The sequence below is a fragment of the Cavia porcellus genome, unplaced genomic scaffold (genome assembly GCF_034190915.1).
Source record: "Cavia porcellus strain 051 isolate PalLab524CR breed Dunkin Hartley unplaced genomic scaffold, mCavPor4.1 scaffold_11, whole genome shotgun sequence".
NCBI lineage: Eukaryota > Metazoa > Chordata > Mammalia > Rodentia > Caviidae > Cavia > Cavia porcellus.
In genome coordinates this window covers 17,459,501-17,476,151 of record NW_026947494.1, presented here as the reverse complement: position 1 = coordinate 17,476,151, position 16,651 = coordinate 17,459,501, and positions in this window count along the sequence as shown.

The following is a 16,651-nucleotide window of genomic DNA, read 5'->3' as shown; positions in this document are numbered from 1 at the left end:
GCTACAACCAGACATAGAATAATGAAGATCCCAGAAACTCATCACAACAACTGAATATTAAATGCTTTCAGAGAAAAGAAACAGAGCATTTCTAAAGGAAAACCCGTCAAAATCACAGTAGACTTCTCTCCACAAACCATCAAATTAAGAAGAGCTTGGAGCAAAGTATTCCAAGCCCTGAGAGAAAATAACCTCCAACCCAGATTGATGTAACCTGAAGAACAGTCTCTCAAAATAAATGGAGTAACAAGGTGGTCCCATAATAAAGAGGAACTGGGGAGTTCGTGACCACCAATCCAACCCTACCAAAAATATTGAAGGATATTCTAAAGAGAGAGAGAAAGAGAAAAAAAAAAAAAAAAAAAAAAAAAAAAAAAAACAGGATTTCAGGAACAGTGGCAGAGAGGCCTCAATCAATGAGGAAGACAGTGTAATGAAGGAGGAAAGTAAACAACCAATGGCAGAAAAATAGCATAACATAAATGAGGCAGAGAAGGTGGGCTATAATCTGTAACATAGATGGTCTTGATACACTAACAGAAACACATGCAGAGTAGATCAGGAGAGAGGGTCCATCACAATGCTCTGTATAGGAAATATAACTAACCTGAAAAAGGGGTTTATGGCCTGAAAGTCAAATATGAGAAAACAATGCTCTATGTGACAGGGAACCAGAGAGAAATAGAGGCAGCTGGTCCAGCAGCTGCAGATAGGTTGGAAAGTCATGACACTTTTGTGCACTGAAGAACTACTCAGCTATAATGAAGGAAAACCTCAAGGCTTTTGTAGATAAAGGAATACAAGTTAAGATGAAGCCTAGGGGTAAAAATGTTCAGAACCACTTAGGTAAAAAACAGGTTGCACCCATAATCTAAAAAAGTAAAGGAGTTAGTGGGACCCAAAATATAAAATGTACCATGTGAAGGCGAAAGGGGAGGAATTGTCTATAAAAGGAAGGCAGAGGACATTGTTAATAGTATGAGGATTTAAAACCCACATTATTCTCACCACTCAGTTTAGTTTGATTATATTCTGTTCCAGTGTGTCTACTTGTACTAAATTTGAGGGCACAGACAGCTATCCTCTCAAAAACAGGATATATTATGGTAACCATTCTTAGTTTGCTATAAACTTAATCTGAAGTCCTGTATAACTAACACTGTCTTACTATGAGAGCTCTTACTTAAATCTGGCTTGCTAGATGACGGTTTTGTACTGGCTGATTTTATTCAAATCTGTTCTGATTAGTTTTATTCTATGTTGTTTTGTATGAATTCACTGAATGTGATAATATGGACATCTCTTTGGAAGAAAACAAGAGACAATATGATAGATAGTAAAGATCTCTGATTTCTTGCTTTCCAATTTGTGCCTCTTACAATGCTTTCTTATGTTCTGTTTTGTTGTGTTTAATTTTACACTCTTTAAAATAAAATTTTAAAAAATCCAATTGTGACAGACCTGTAGCCAACATCACACAAATGGGGACAACATCATTGTCTCTAAAATGAGTAAAGGGCAAGGAAGTCTGTTGTCATCAATCCTTTTATTATAGTTATTGAAATATAGCCAAACCAAATAGGGAAGAAAAAAAATAAGGGAGCTTTGATTAGGAAAGGAAGTGATCAAACTGTCTTGAGCTGTAGATATTAGGCCAGTTCCATGGAAGAAACTGTCAGGCCAGGTGTGTTGGTCCAGGCCTGTAAATTCCCAGCCTGTGCTATAGAGTGAGTTTAAGGCAGAATAAACTACAAATTAAGACTATGTTCAAACATACACAAACACACACATACACACACATAAACACACACACACAGACACACACACACACACACACACACAATTTACCACCATAACACTAATGCATTCAGCAAACGAGTAGAATACAAATTCAACAAACAAAAGATCAATAGTGCCCTTGCTTCACAGTTAAAGAATATACTGAAAAATCGACATTGTGTTGCAATCTGTGATCTCAGCATTTGGGCACTTGAAACAAGAGAATCACCCTGAGTTCGAGGCCAGCCTGAACTACTTAGGAAGTTTGAGACCAGTCTGAATTATTATCAAGATCTTTTCTCAAAAGGAAAAAAGAATGTGGAGGGATACTAAATTCATAAAATTTAACAGCCTAACCAAAATTGTACAAGAGTCAATGAAGAATAAGACAGTTCTCTGAACAAAGATACTGAGGAAGACATCAAAAATTGGAACAATATCTACTGTTCATTGATAGGCAGATGAGTAATATCGAATGACCTATTTAGCAAAAGTGATGCAAAGTTAATACAATTTCAAAAAACAACCAAAAACTTTCTTCACAGAACTAGAAAATATAACCTTAAAATTTACATCAAACCAGAAAAGGTGCAGAACGAAGGACTTCTGCACAAAAAGTACTAAACGTAAGGCATTAAAATCCAGAAATACGAGTTTATTTACAGAGCTATGGTAACAAAAGCAGAATAGTAGCAACACAAAAAGAGAGATTTAGGTCAGTTAAATAGAAGACACAGAAACAATCTAAAGCACAGCCATTTGATCTTTGACAAAGGATCAAAAATTCTGGGGAAAAGACAGTTTGCCTAATAAATGGCACTGAGAAAACTAGTTATCTACTTGCAGAAATAAGAATATATATCTCTCACCCTGGACTAGAATAAAAGGAAAATGGTTCAATAACTGAAATATAAAGGGACACTGAATCTGCTAGAAGATAATATAACTGTTACAGATCTAGGTATAAGAAAATATTTCTTCAACATAACCCCAATTCCACAAGAAATAACTCTAAGAATCAACCAGTGAGATTATATCAAACAGAAAAAAGATTCTAAACAAGAGAATGAAGACACAACTACAGAATAAAAGTATTGCAAGCCACTTCTCTGATAATGGACGATAATTTAGACTATCAAAGAAACTAAAAGAGCAAGTTAGATGCCGCTCTAAAATAAAAGACCTAACCCAAAAATGAGCAAGTGAAATGAATAGACACTTCTCAGACAAAATACGAATGGACAATAGACACTTGAAAATAATGTTCATTATCACTGGGTAATGGATAAGAGGAAATTCAAGCAACATTGAGATTGCATCTTATTCCAGAAGTAATGGCCTTGATTAAGAAATTATAAAATAACAAATGATAACAAGACTGAGGACGAAAAGGAACCTTTCTATACTGTTACTCAGAAGGTAAACTAGTAAAACCACTACTGAAATCAGTATGAAGATTTCTCAAAAAACTAAATCTGGAAGCTCTGTTTCCCTTTCTAGGTATTTTCCCCAAATAGAAAACGTCATTGTATTACAGTGATTACATGCATCATCCTTATAGCACGTGATTCATAATAGGTAAATTATGAAAACAGCCTCGACACCCAGTAAAATATGAATGGGAAAAGAAAATGGGTACATAGACAATGGAGTATTATTCAGTCATGAAAGATAATTTAAGCCATTCATAAATAAAGCAATGGATCTTAAGGCTAAAACATTAAAGTACATCAGATATCAAAGGATAAATACGACATGTAGTTTTAATATAGTTACTTACTTTACATAGTTACTTATATAAAATGAAAGTAATTTGAAGATAATGTAAGGAAAAAATAAGGATAGATTATAGAAATTATAAGCTAATAAAATGAAACACAATAAAATATTTTTTGGGGTCTTTTTTCTTTTTTTTTCATTTTTTATTGGTACCGGGGATCAAACTCACGAGTGCCTGCTTTCAAGGCAGGCGCTTACGCGGCTGAGCTAAACCACCAGCCCCTAACAAAATAAAATATTAATTCACTAAAGTTTGTTGAATGGAAGATGCACAAAGCAGGAGATTCTAAGTGCATTTTTTTTAATCTCAGTATTAGAGAATATTGTGTAAAAGTGCCATTATAGCCAAGTAATGAAAACCCTTTCCTAGTGGTGCCCTGAGGAGATTTGCTTTAATGTATTTCCAATGAATATACATTTTGGAAAAACTTAATGTAGAAATTCATAACAATGTCTAATGAATAAATATAAATCTCAGTGTGTAGCTACTTCTTACATAACAAGAGAAGAGAAATAATATTAATTCATTTATCCACTTAAGATTTAAAATGCAAAGTAAAATGTATAATGATGTTATCTGATTAAGGTTCATTTTCAAATTCTCCTAGCACATATCACTTATCAACTTTGCCCACTCAATGCTAATTATTTTTCTATGGTGTGAAATATTCATGCTGCTCCAAAATTGAGTAAAGTTATAACTTACCATAATATTGTAATACTTCAACTAGCTTTTTAGAAAATTTAGCTCTTCAAAGTACTTTTGTACTTCTCCATTGACTATTCTCTAGGTATGTTACAGAGAAAGCTTAGTGAAGTGTCTTTTTATTGTTGTCAACACAAATTTGTACTTTTGTGCTCTCCTCCCCCAAAGAATCACATAAGAGCACATACATCATGAATGGAAAGGTGATTTGAGTTATAAACACAGTGCTGAACTATAACGCATTCACCAGCTCTAGCACTAATGCATTGTATTTAGAATGAGTTTGCTTTACACAAATTTTTGCTGCAGGAATAGATTTCAACCAGAATGTGCTCTGCTTTCTTATACAAAACATCCTTGGTGATTCAGTTCTACAAAATTTTCAGACTTACAAGTTTGGTTTTCCTTGGTTTTTGAACAACTAGTGCAAAGCAAATCAATATTTCACATTTTTAAGCCCGTGTATTTTTAAAGGTATTGTGGTTTTCTGCTCACAATCGCATTTTATTTTACTTTTTTCCAACTGAGTGGTTACTTTGTAGTTTATGTGTGATTTCAGATTTTTTGACAGGGATAATCAATCACTGCCCTATTTAAATTTTTCATTTCTATTGTCTATTTCATTTGTTTTGTAATTTGCAGTACAATCATTTATATTTTTAAAGGAATTATTCTTATACAAATATGCTTTATATAAAATTTTGTCAAAGTTCAGTATGTTTTGTACCTCAAAACTACAAAAGCAATCTTTGCCTTTTCAAAGTACAAAGTATCTATTTTTCTTTCAGAATATCACAGTTTAAAATTTCTGTCAAATACATTTTTTGCTAATAACATGTCATTGCACCTTAATAACTCATAAGTGTTTAGGCTAGGAATCATTTTCCATAATGTTGTGTACCATGATTTTAATTTCATAATTCCATTTTCCCCTGCATCTAGTTAACCTCAATTTCGATTGAAATGACTTCATTTTCAGCTTTGGAAGTGCCTTATGGAAAGTCAACTGGCCCAGTTCTTACGGATTTAGTGCTGGGGTTGCTAAGGCATTGCACTCATTCCCAGGTCTGTTCCAAAACTGATGCCACCGGTGCAGTTAACTGCAACTTTATAACGAGGTGGAATCAGGTGGTTAAAGACCTTTGATGTTTTTCCACTTTCTCAAGTATTTGAGTTTTATGTCATTTATCTCTCCAAGCACATTTTAGAATATGCAAAAATATCTACTAGAAAACAGTGTATGACTCTAACCCAGTTTATGAAACTCACAGATTTATTATATTTTCTTAATAATAATATCCCACTTTCAGTGAATAGGATACATTCCTCACTTTTGTTTTTGCTTTTTCACAAGATTTTGGTATAATTTTCTGGTTAGAGATATTGCACATGTGACCTTAAATACATGCCAAGTATTTTTTGTGCTAGATGCTTTTTTATATAAACTCATTCTGTTTTCTATTTGTTTCTAAAATAATATTTAGATAAGCAATACATTTTCTTGTATGACCGTGCTTCCAGTGAATATAACAAATCTCCAAGTTATTTGAAGTATTTTAGTGAATTTCGTAGGATTTTTACATTATTAAACATGTGAAACACAACGTGTCCTAATCCCATATTTTTAACCTCCATGTTTCTTTTTCTTGCTCTAATATAATACTGTGTGTAATAGCAAAATAATGAATTACAAAGTTTGATATTTCAGTATGAAGTTCATTGTGTCAAAAAAAGCATCTGGTCATAGTATGTTAATTCTTAATATACTCTTAGTAACCAGTAGCCACATTTCAGGATTTTTAGGTTCTGTTTTTCTGTATCTATGTATGCATCAATGTTTACAAACAAAAGTACCTTATATATTTTTATGATTTAATATCATTGTAACTTTTGGCTCCTTAAAAATCTAAAATGTTTAGTCTATTTTCTCAAACAATTTTTGTATTATCATTTGTTAATTATTTCATTGAATTTTCAACTGCATTTACCTGCTCCTGGTATTTTTTAGAAAAATTTTAAATATCAAGTAATAACTAGAAACAATACTTTTATTTTTATATTTATTTATTTATTGTCTTTTTCTTTTTTATCTGTACCGGAGATTGAACTCACGACCACAAACTTGCAAGGCAGGCACTTATGCCGCTGAGCTAAATTCCCAGCCCCTATTTTTCTATTTATTATGGAATCATTTTAATCGGTTGTATCTTTCAAATGATTTCCCAGTTTAAATTTTCAGATTTGTTAGCACAAATTGTTTGATAATTTCTCACCTGTCACTAAAGTTAAATATCTGAGTATATTCTTTCACCACTTCCTCTTGAATTATGTAATAATTCTAATTAAATGTAAGAATTGTTTTAAAGTTCAGCTTTTGGATCAAAAATACATGTATTGTCAAGGGGTGGCATCTTTTCCAGGGCCATATCCAGTGGTGAAAAGGTGATTTCAGCCTCTCTGGTCCCTCCAGCTTTTCTGTCCTATTTAAGGTAAACATAAACAAAACAACAACCAAAAGTCAAAAAAAAAAATATCTCTATGAGCCAAGGTTTCAGGAAACAGACTACAAACTCTGCAACCAGGAGACAGGAGCTATAAAACTGCCACACTGTTGAAGAACCACAGCTAAATGCCATGATCATCATATAGACCAAGTAAAACACTGAGACTTAATCTAAAGACTATAAAATACACTCCCTGTATCACACTTTACCACCACATCAAAAAAGCTTTAGCATAACATGAATGAATTACATTTTAAAAGCTTCAAAATACACTCTCAGTGTGGGATCTCAAGGACTCTAACAGGGATTACAGGCAAGCAAAGACAAAATCCGGGAAAAGAGAAGAAATTGAAAGCCTTGAAATCTAAGATCAGAACAAATAATAAACACGGCCCAATATAACCTTCACACAAAAGGTCACTTAATGTAACCTCTACTGTAATACAATGTTTCACTTTTGAATAAAACAATAATTTGACCAAAAAAATATGTAAAAACACAAAAAATCTATTTAATTTTTGATTTATTTAAAGAAAGAAAAACAATATGAAAAGGTAGAACAATAAAGAATTTTAAAAAATTAATACTAAGAAATCACTAGTTTATACATTACACATTGTCATCTTAGAAATAGTTATTCAAGTTACAAAATCACAACACAAATGTTGATAGACATTCTAACATTGACAGTGCAAACCATTCTGTTCAATGATCCAATAAAATTTTAGTAATATGGTCATCTATCTTACAGATTTGTACATAAAATTATATCTTTTAGAGCACTTTCCTTCCCTTTTACTTTTACAATATCTATTATATATTTTGGATCTTATTTTCTTTCCGTTTTTATTATTTTTTACACTAGAGATACAATGTGATATTTACTAATGTGAATATTGTTTATTTCACTTAGGAAGAGAGTCTCGAGCTGCTTCAATTTACCTGTAAAGACCTCAAATTCATCCTTTTTATAGCTGAGTAATATTCCATTGTATAAATATAAGCACATCTTCATTCACTATGCAGTTGATGGACATTTTGGTTGTGTCTAAGATTTAGATACTACAAATTGTGTGACTATGAACATGTGTGCACATGTATCACTGTGACATGATATTTTCAATTTTTCTGGAAAAATATCCAGGAGAGAAATAGCTGGGTTGAATGGAACGTCTAATCCTAGTCTTCTGAGAATTATCCATAAGATTTCCATAGTGGCTGCACCAGTCTACACTCCCACCAACAGTGGAGCAGTGTTCCTTTATCCCAGCAGCCTTGCCAACATTGTTATCTGTTGATTTCTTGAGGGCAGCTATTCTTTCCAGGGTAAGATGAAACTTCAGTGCTGTTTTAATTTGCATTTCTAGAATGACGAATGATGGTGAGCATTTCTTCATGTATTCATTTGCCATTTGTTGCTCTTCATCTGAGAACTGTGTGTTCATATCCAATGCCTATTTTTGGAAAAGGTCTATGAATTTGCAGGGCTTGATGCTTTTCAATTCTTTATTTGTTCTGGATATAAGTCCTTTACCTGAGGGATTGTCAGCTAAAATTATTTTCCGTACTGTGGGTTTTCTTTTCACTTTGTTGGGGAATTCATTTGAAGTGTAAAAACTTTTTAGTAATATGAAATCCCAGTTTTTGTTTCTTTGAAGTATTTCCTATGCAATTTGCAATGTGCTCATGAATTCTCTGCCTACACTTATGTCTCCAAGACTTCTATACACCTTTTCTCCCAATAGATTTAGCATTTCTGTTTTAATATTTGGGTCCTTGATCCATTTTGATTTTAGTTTAGTGCATGCCGATAGGCATGGGTCTAGTTTCAGTCTTCAGCATGCGCAAAGCCAGTGTTTCCAACATCATTTATTAAAGGGATTATCTTTCTTCCAGTGAAAACATGTTTAGCCTCTTTGTCCAATATCAGGTGGCTGAGTGTCTTTGTAGTTTTGTTTACATCTTCTAATCTGTTCCATTGATCCTCAGATCTATTTCTTTGCCAGCTTCATCCTGATTGGGATTATTTTAAATGTGTACAACAATTTGAGAGTATGGCCATTTTCATAATGTTGGTTCTTTCTAACCAAGAGCAAGGAATATGCTTACATTTTCTAATATCTTCTTCAATCTCCTTTTTAGAGTAGTATAATTTTGAGCATATAGATGTCTTACATTCTTGGTTAGATTGATTCCCAAGTATTTCATTTTTTAGATGCTATTGTGAAAGGTAATATTTCCATAATTTTTCTCTCAGTGAGTTATTTGTTTGTGTATAGGAAGTTATTGACTTTTGAGTGCTGATTTTATATTCAGGTATGATGTAGTTTATTACCTCTAGTGGTCTTTTAATGGAGTTTTTTTTTTTTTGTCTTCTATGTAGAGTATCATATCCACAAATAACGATAATTTAAGTTCTTCCTTTTCTATCTTTATTCTTTTTATTTCTTTCTCTTGTCTGATTGCTCTGGCTAGTGTTTCCAGAACTATATTTAATAGGAGTGGGGATAGTGGACATCTTTTTCTTGTTCCTGATTTTAGATTAAAAGATTTCAATTTTTTGTCCAATTACTGTAATGTTGGCTCTTGGTTAGTCATAAGTGACCTTTATGAGATTGTAAACATAATTACCTTTTTCCAAGATTTTGACTTATAATTAATCCAATTATCACTTCTGCTATAAAGAGAAAAGATTATGTTGGATGGTTTTTGTTTCCTGCAACACCTTAATTTTCTGCATGACCAGCAATAAAGTAACATGAGAAGTTGCATTAGAAACAATTATTTTTAAAATTAAAACCTTAAACAGAATTCAGATTATAGTGATATGTCCGAGATGAGCACAAAATCATGAATCATTTAGAAAAGCATTAACCCAGCTCTGTATTCTTACTGTTGACCAAGAAATATCAAAAGTATTTCTGTAACAGAACAGATTTTTACATCTCCCAGAAACCCAGATGCAGTCCTGAAACTGACAAGATGATACTCCCATTTTACAGCATTTCTTAATTTAGTATGCTATGTTGCTTTCTTCTATGCAATAGAATTTTTTTTATTTTTCCACAGAGTCAAGGAAACCTTTGTGAAACAGATATGATGATAATGTTTTGCCTACCTAAAACAAAATATTAGTATTTGATTTGGAGAACCATACATAATACAAAGTGAGTATAAGCAAAATTAAATCATTGACAGCGTCGTGAGGAAAAGAAGCTTCCGGACTGTATTTTCATGGTATTCAGAGTGGTTTATACAGAGAGCCTGAAAGGTGATTGGATTATGAGGTGTTGCAGCTAATTTGAGTTAGGAGGCAGGGACTTGTCAGAAACCCAGAACACCGGAGGTCTCACCTGGAAGGGCGCATCTCTTTCTGTTCCTCCTGCTGCCTGGACACCCAGAGTGAGCACTGTTCCTTTAACCAGACCCTTCCATTGTGCTGTTCTTGCTTGTAGCCTGCTGACCACAAACTGAAACTTCTTAAACGTGAGTGAAAATCCAACTCTCATGTTTTAAGTTTCTGTGTTCCAGTGGCAAGAAAGTGAAGAGATTTCAATGAAACTGAGAAATGAGTAATACTGATCTCCGCAGCATCTCTGGATTCTAGTGATGACATCCTCCGTTCCATGTGCCCTGATCTGAAGAGAGACATTTGTCAACAAATGGATCTAGTGCATGCTCTTCTTTTGCTAGTTAATTTTTTTTTGAAGTTGACCTTTCTATTTTAACACCATGTGATATTTAAAAAAAAAGAATGAGCACCGTGCATACGTAGATGAAAGAGAAAAGGTGGAGCAGGGAAAGCTCTTAGCCCAGGAGAAGGTCTTGTCTGTTTGCAATGATTCCCAAGTTTCCTTAGTGTATTCCTGCTTTGTTCTCTTCTAAAATTTCTCTCCTACTTTTATTGTCATAAGAATGATTCAATAAATAACACTAAAACATTTTAAGGATTTTTATTTTAGCCTACAAATATATGCACTACTTCAATTTTTAAAAACACTAGAAATAATTTCCAGTTGAATGACTTAGTAAATGACAATAAGAATTTAACACTTATTTGACTCTAATAATATAGTGGATATCCTGTTAAATGTTTTATATGAAAGAGCGCAGTGGAATCTATTCCAACCAAACCATCTGAAATAGCTACACTCTGCTCAACTCCAAACTGTCCCTCCTGACCACGGCTGATGTGTAGCCCTTTGTGACACTTTTTGCTGATTGTTCTACCACTGAAATTATCTCTAAGGAAAGACTTATGTAAATGGAAAGAGACAGCCACTCATCACACAGACTGACAAACCTTTCCTACAAGCTGTTCAATTTTAATTTCTACTTCAGTTTCTTTTATCAGTTATTATTACTGCATGTTTACAGTACCTAATGATGACATTTCCCTGGGAGAGTTGGTACATGTGCATAACACATTTTAATTCATTATCATCTGCTTCCTGTATTTCTTCTTCCCCATCCCTCTATCACTTGAATGTTTGCCTTTTCACAAAACACTTGATATCCCTGTTATCTGGTATCTTTTATTTATTTTTATTTTTATTTTCAGGTCATCATATAAAAGAAACCATCTGATATCTAAATTTCTGAGTCTGATTTATTTCAGGTAACATTATGATATCAAGTACATCCATTTTCCTCCTTCCTTGATAAAATTATTTTACAATTTAAAACAAAAATAAATTTTTATTTTCTGCCAATCACATAGTTTTAAAAGAACTGTATTTCATTGTAGTTTTCAGTATTTTCATGGCTTTTATTAACACTAAATCATCGCTATTTCTTGTCTGCTGAGGATCAATCCATTTTGATTAACACATAGATATCATTTACTACTTTTCTCCTGGAACTATTTATCACATTTCTAAAAAGTATATGTAATGCTTATATATTAGGCAAAATTGCCCCTTTTCTGTGATGTAAATGCAAATATTTTTCCAGAACATCATTTGTATTTTATAATATTTTGGTGATTTTTTCCAATGAAGAATATGTATTTTATTTAGACAAAATTATTAATGAATTACTTCTGAGGTTTTTTTTTTTTCTATTTAACTTCTGCTTCAACATAATTTGAAAACTTCTCAAAAATTATGCTATCCTTAGTACATTTTTAATTTTAATATCAGGCAAGGCAGAAATTCAGAAATAGTATTGAACACAATGTTTAATTTGAATGTAATTGGAGGGGTACAAAAGAAAATGAGGAAGTGCAAATTATCAGAAACAATAAGCTAGTACTGCAGGCTGGTTCACATGTGACTCATGACTCAGTGACAGAGTGCATTAGGATGTGAGGTGCAGGGGCTAGGAGGAGAAGCCACCATGCCACAAAGCCTCAGCTGCACTGTGTAGATCAGCAGTCTCCTGACTTGTGTAAGACTGAAGCTTCCCCACCTGAGCCTTCAGTGGTCCAAAAATCCCAGTGTTCTCTCTATGCTTGAGCATGCTCACGACAAGCAACTGTGGCTAGAAAGCCACATTTCCTTCATCGTCAAAGTACCAAGCAGCAGCCTGGGAGAAGGCTTAAAATGCTGGTGAGAGACGCGGGACATGAAGAAGTCTGCAGTCATCTTCGCTGCTGGTCTTCTTTGAGGGGCACCAGAGACGTGGAGGCAGCCCTGGCCGAGGGAAGGAGGAGAAAGCCACACTGCACCCCCTTCATCCTGCTTCCTGGCTTGTATCCAGGACCTGCCTCATTCTCACGCATGAGAATGAAGCTTCTAATTCTCCCCTGGAAGCTCCCTGCTGCTCCTCTCCTGAGAGGTCACCAGGACCTGTCACTGATCTGTGACTTACAAAGTTGAGAGGAAGACAATGCTGGAGGCCACGTGGCTGACGCTGGGCTTCAGCTTACTGCTTAGCTATGTGTAAGTATAAAGGGGAAAGAAAAGATGCGTGAATCCGACAGGTCACATAATAAACTGCCAGGACTAAGGTAAACAACACTCCTCTGAACAATTTATTCTGACTCTTGTTTTAGATTTGAAGCGTGGTTTTGAGGCAGCGTACTCACATTTTGGCAAGGGGATAATTTAGCTGACAAGAACTTAAACAGATACTGCCTTTTCTACTTCTTTAGTTCGATTTTTATCAAGCACTTGACTGTAGTTTATGATCTATAGGATTAAAATTTTGAAATATATGACAAACTGTAATATCTAGGGAAGCTGAAAAAATTGAAATCACTTTACACCTTATAAATCTGTAGTCACTTTGTTTTTAATGGAATACATGAAAAGTTCAGGAGAAAACTAGTTAAATGACTCCTACATGATAATATAAATGGAGAGCTTTTAAGATTTTTATCAATATTTGTATGTTGCAAGGAAGCTTAAAGTAATTTTTATGCCACACTCAATCTGGTCCTCAATCTTTCACAAAGAATATGTGGTAACAGAAACATATTTAGTGAAAAGACTTTATTATGAATCAAGTTGGGCAATGATGAGAGACATTCATTACTCACCCATAAATTTGGAATTATTTATAGCAGTAGATTAACTTTATATAGGCACGTACCTAGTGAGCACCAGTGTTATCCTTTCTAGGACTTTATTTCAATTCCAACAAGTGGAAGTAGATGCATATTTATATAGACAAAATTTTACTTTGCTATTTGCAATTTTATTTTATATCACTAGAGACAATATTATTACCAATATTATATATAACCTAATACATATCGGTTATCACCTCTCAAATCAGACGCTCAGTGAACTCTGTCAGTGATTATGGAGTATTGAGATTCTCATTCCTGGTGCTGGTGAGAATGTGGGAAACGTAACATGGAATGGGCCTGTCATTAGCCCTCGTATCTCTCAAGAACACAAAACCTAATATACTTAGTCCCATTTTCCTTCTAGTTACCAACTTTTCATTAGACTGACTATTTAAAAAAAATGGATTAACTCTAATTTGTACTGTGTCCACCTTAGCCACTTCCTATGTCCAGAATCCAAGGAAATGTATTCTGATCTTGCCTGAGTTGGATCCTCTACCCTTATGGCTAAGAATGAAGAAACTCAGTAAGTCCTAGGGAGAGGCTGTGCTATGTTGCAGGGACAGTTTCTCCACTAAGAAACAGGTTAATATAATTAAGTGAAAAAATTGGCCTGTCAAAAAAATGATACCTATTTGTTCCAGAATCATAGTGCATAGAAATTACAAGGGAATTTGATAGCATCTCTAATGCATGATATATATTAGACTTTGGAAATTGCCAGAATTCCCCCAAATGCTAGTGAATCACAAGATCAAATTATTCTTTTATTTCCACTATTCATTATATTCACTAATATTATAGTACAAATGGCAATAAATAAATTATATTTTGTAGTACCTGAAATCACTGAATCTGTAGATGTTATCCATATACAGGTAAGTATAACAGGTAGAATATGATTACTGTAACATTTCTATCTCTTAACAGATTTTATGTCATGCACAGATTCACATACAGAAGTACCTATTAAGGTAATATTTTGTAGCAAAATTTAAGTTTTAGAACTTCATCCACAAGTTTGTAAGTTTGAATAAAACTACTATTTTATGTACAACTGATCAATATGTATTCAGAGGATTAGTATTAGCAACAAATGAGGCCTGGAACATAGTGTTTTTAATTTTCTTTTCTTTTTCTTTTTTTTTTTTTTTTTTTTGTACTGGGGATCAATCTCAGAACCTCCCACTTGCCAGACAGGCGCTCAAGCACTGAGCTAAATCCCAGCCTCTTGGAACATAGTCTTTAACAAAGCAAATCACAATGTAAATTGATTGGATTGGGACAATTTCTCTTTGTTGTTCTTTCCAGTTTCCAGAAAGATTGACCTTATCCCTCATCTCTACACATTAGGGTGCTTGTTCTTGCATTCTAGTTCACGTGAGTGAATTCGTTGACTGTGTATGACAGTATCGTCTCCAGATTGATTGGTAAGCTTTAATTCCTACAGTAGACATAAATTGATGTTTTCAGCTTTGCAAATATCAGGACTAAGCTTTCTGAAGATTAGAGAATTGGAAAAACACAAGAATGTTTTCTAATTTACTAGGAAAAAAAAACCCTCATGGAATGCCCCCCTAAAGTTCTAAAGATTCTATGGACTTTTAAAATTATATTTCAGATCATTTTTATTAGTACATGTTTGTAGTACAAAATGTTTGCATACATTGTGTGGAGCTGATACATGTACATAACACATCTTAATGCTGTTTTTTATAACATTTCCCTCCCATCAGTCCCATGCACTTTAGTCATAACATAACTTTTAAGACATGGTTAGGGAGAGCATGTTGAGACACAGAAGTGAAAAAGTGCACTTTTAAACACAAATAAACTTTGTCTAAAACAACATATATAAGCACACTAACTCTTATGAGCACTAATATATTTCACAGCATTTCTCACAGTAAAGGTTTGAAACAAATGTCTCAGCAGAGATAAATGTTGGCTTTATCTTCCAATCAGATATTTTGTACTTTATTAAATATTCTTGTATCTTAAATGATTGCAAGAAATATCTATTTATGTATGTCAGATTAAATTTCATTGCATACAAACTACATCAAGTATACTTAAATTGTTTTAAAATATTGTATATGCACTGTATATTTATTTTTTTTTCACATATTTTATGTCATATCAGCAGATTCCTGTCTGAGTAATTGGTTTGCATTAATTCATAGAGAATTGATTTTTATTCAATTTATGTTATATCTACCTTTAATAAATGCCAACAAAATAATCAAGACCACTTATTTTTATTCTTATGTTTAATTTGAAACCCATGAAATATCGCAAGACAGTGAGTACATTGATAGATAAAAGTTATGGCAACTAAATTTTCAAAAGTACAAAGTCCATCATGTTAAACATATGTAATAGCACCCTAATATCATGGAAAAATATTTCACTATTTTTAAAAGTGATTATAAATAGAAGAATTTAAATCACAATAAAATAACACATGTAGAAAATGTTGTCTCTTACAACATTTTCCTTCATACTGGAATCTTAATATTTTAGTCAATGTCAAGACCAACTACAATAAAATATACATATCTCATCTTAATTTAGTCAAGCACTAGCATGTGACCAAAGAACCAAAGATTAAATAGCTCATAACAACTACTCCTGAGAATTTTCCTACATAGCTGCAAATCTTCACTTTTACATTTTCTAAGAGTGTTGAATTAGCTAGCATGATGGTTAAAATTTTACACGAGATTAAAATCTATAGCAGATCTGATCGGAAGGAAGTAGAAGGATGTCTGGTTGATAGTTGGCCTGATCACCTGAGTGTGAATATTACTAGGCAATTGATGCAAACTTCTAGCCATGATTTTTATGTTTCTGTTATTCATCACCAAATGTGATGAACCAAACAGTACTAAAGTTCTTGTATTCTACAAGAAAGCCAAACCTGAGCCTTGGCAGGGTTTAGTGAAGAATCCTGTGAATTTTACCTTGAAAAGTCACTTATTAATTTAGGGTGTAGTTTCAGTGGAAATAATGACGTTATTTTTAAAATTTCCTTTATTTGGCTATATTTTATACTTTTTTCAAAGGCAACATAAATTATAGGTTAACATATGCCCAATGTAGTTGGAATAAAAAGGTATAAAGATAACAGATCTTTGGTAGATGTCTTAGTTACTTTTAACTCATCGCTGAGACAAAAAACCTGATGTACGAAGTTGGGAAAGGAAAGATTTATTCCTTACAGGTTTTGGAGGTTTCAGTCCATACCCAGTTGGCTCCAATGCAGAGTTGCGTGGCAGGACCGCAGTTCATGAAGTCTGCAAACAAGTCTGAACCGAGACACCTTCTTCCTGCCATTACACCACATCCTGGTTCCACCCCTATGGGGTG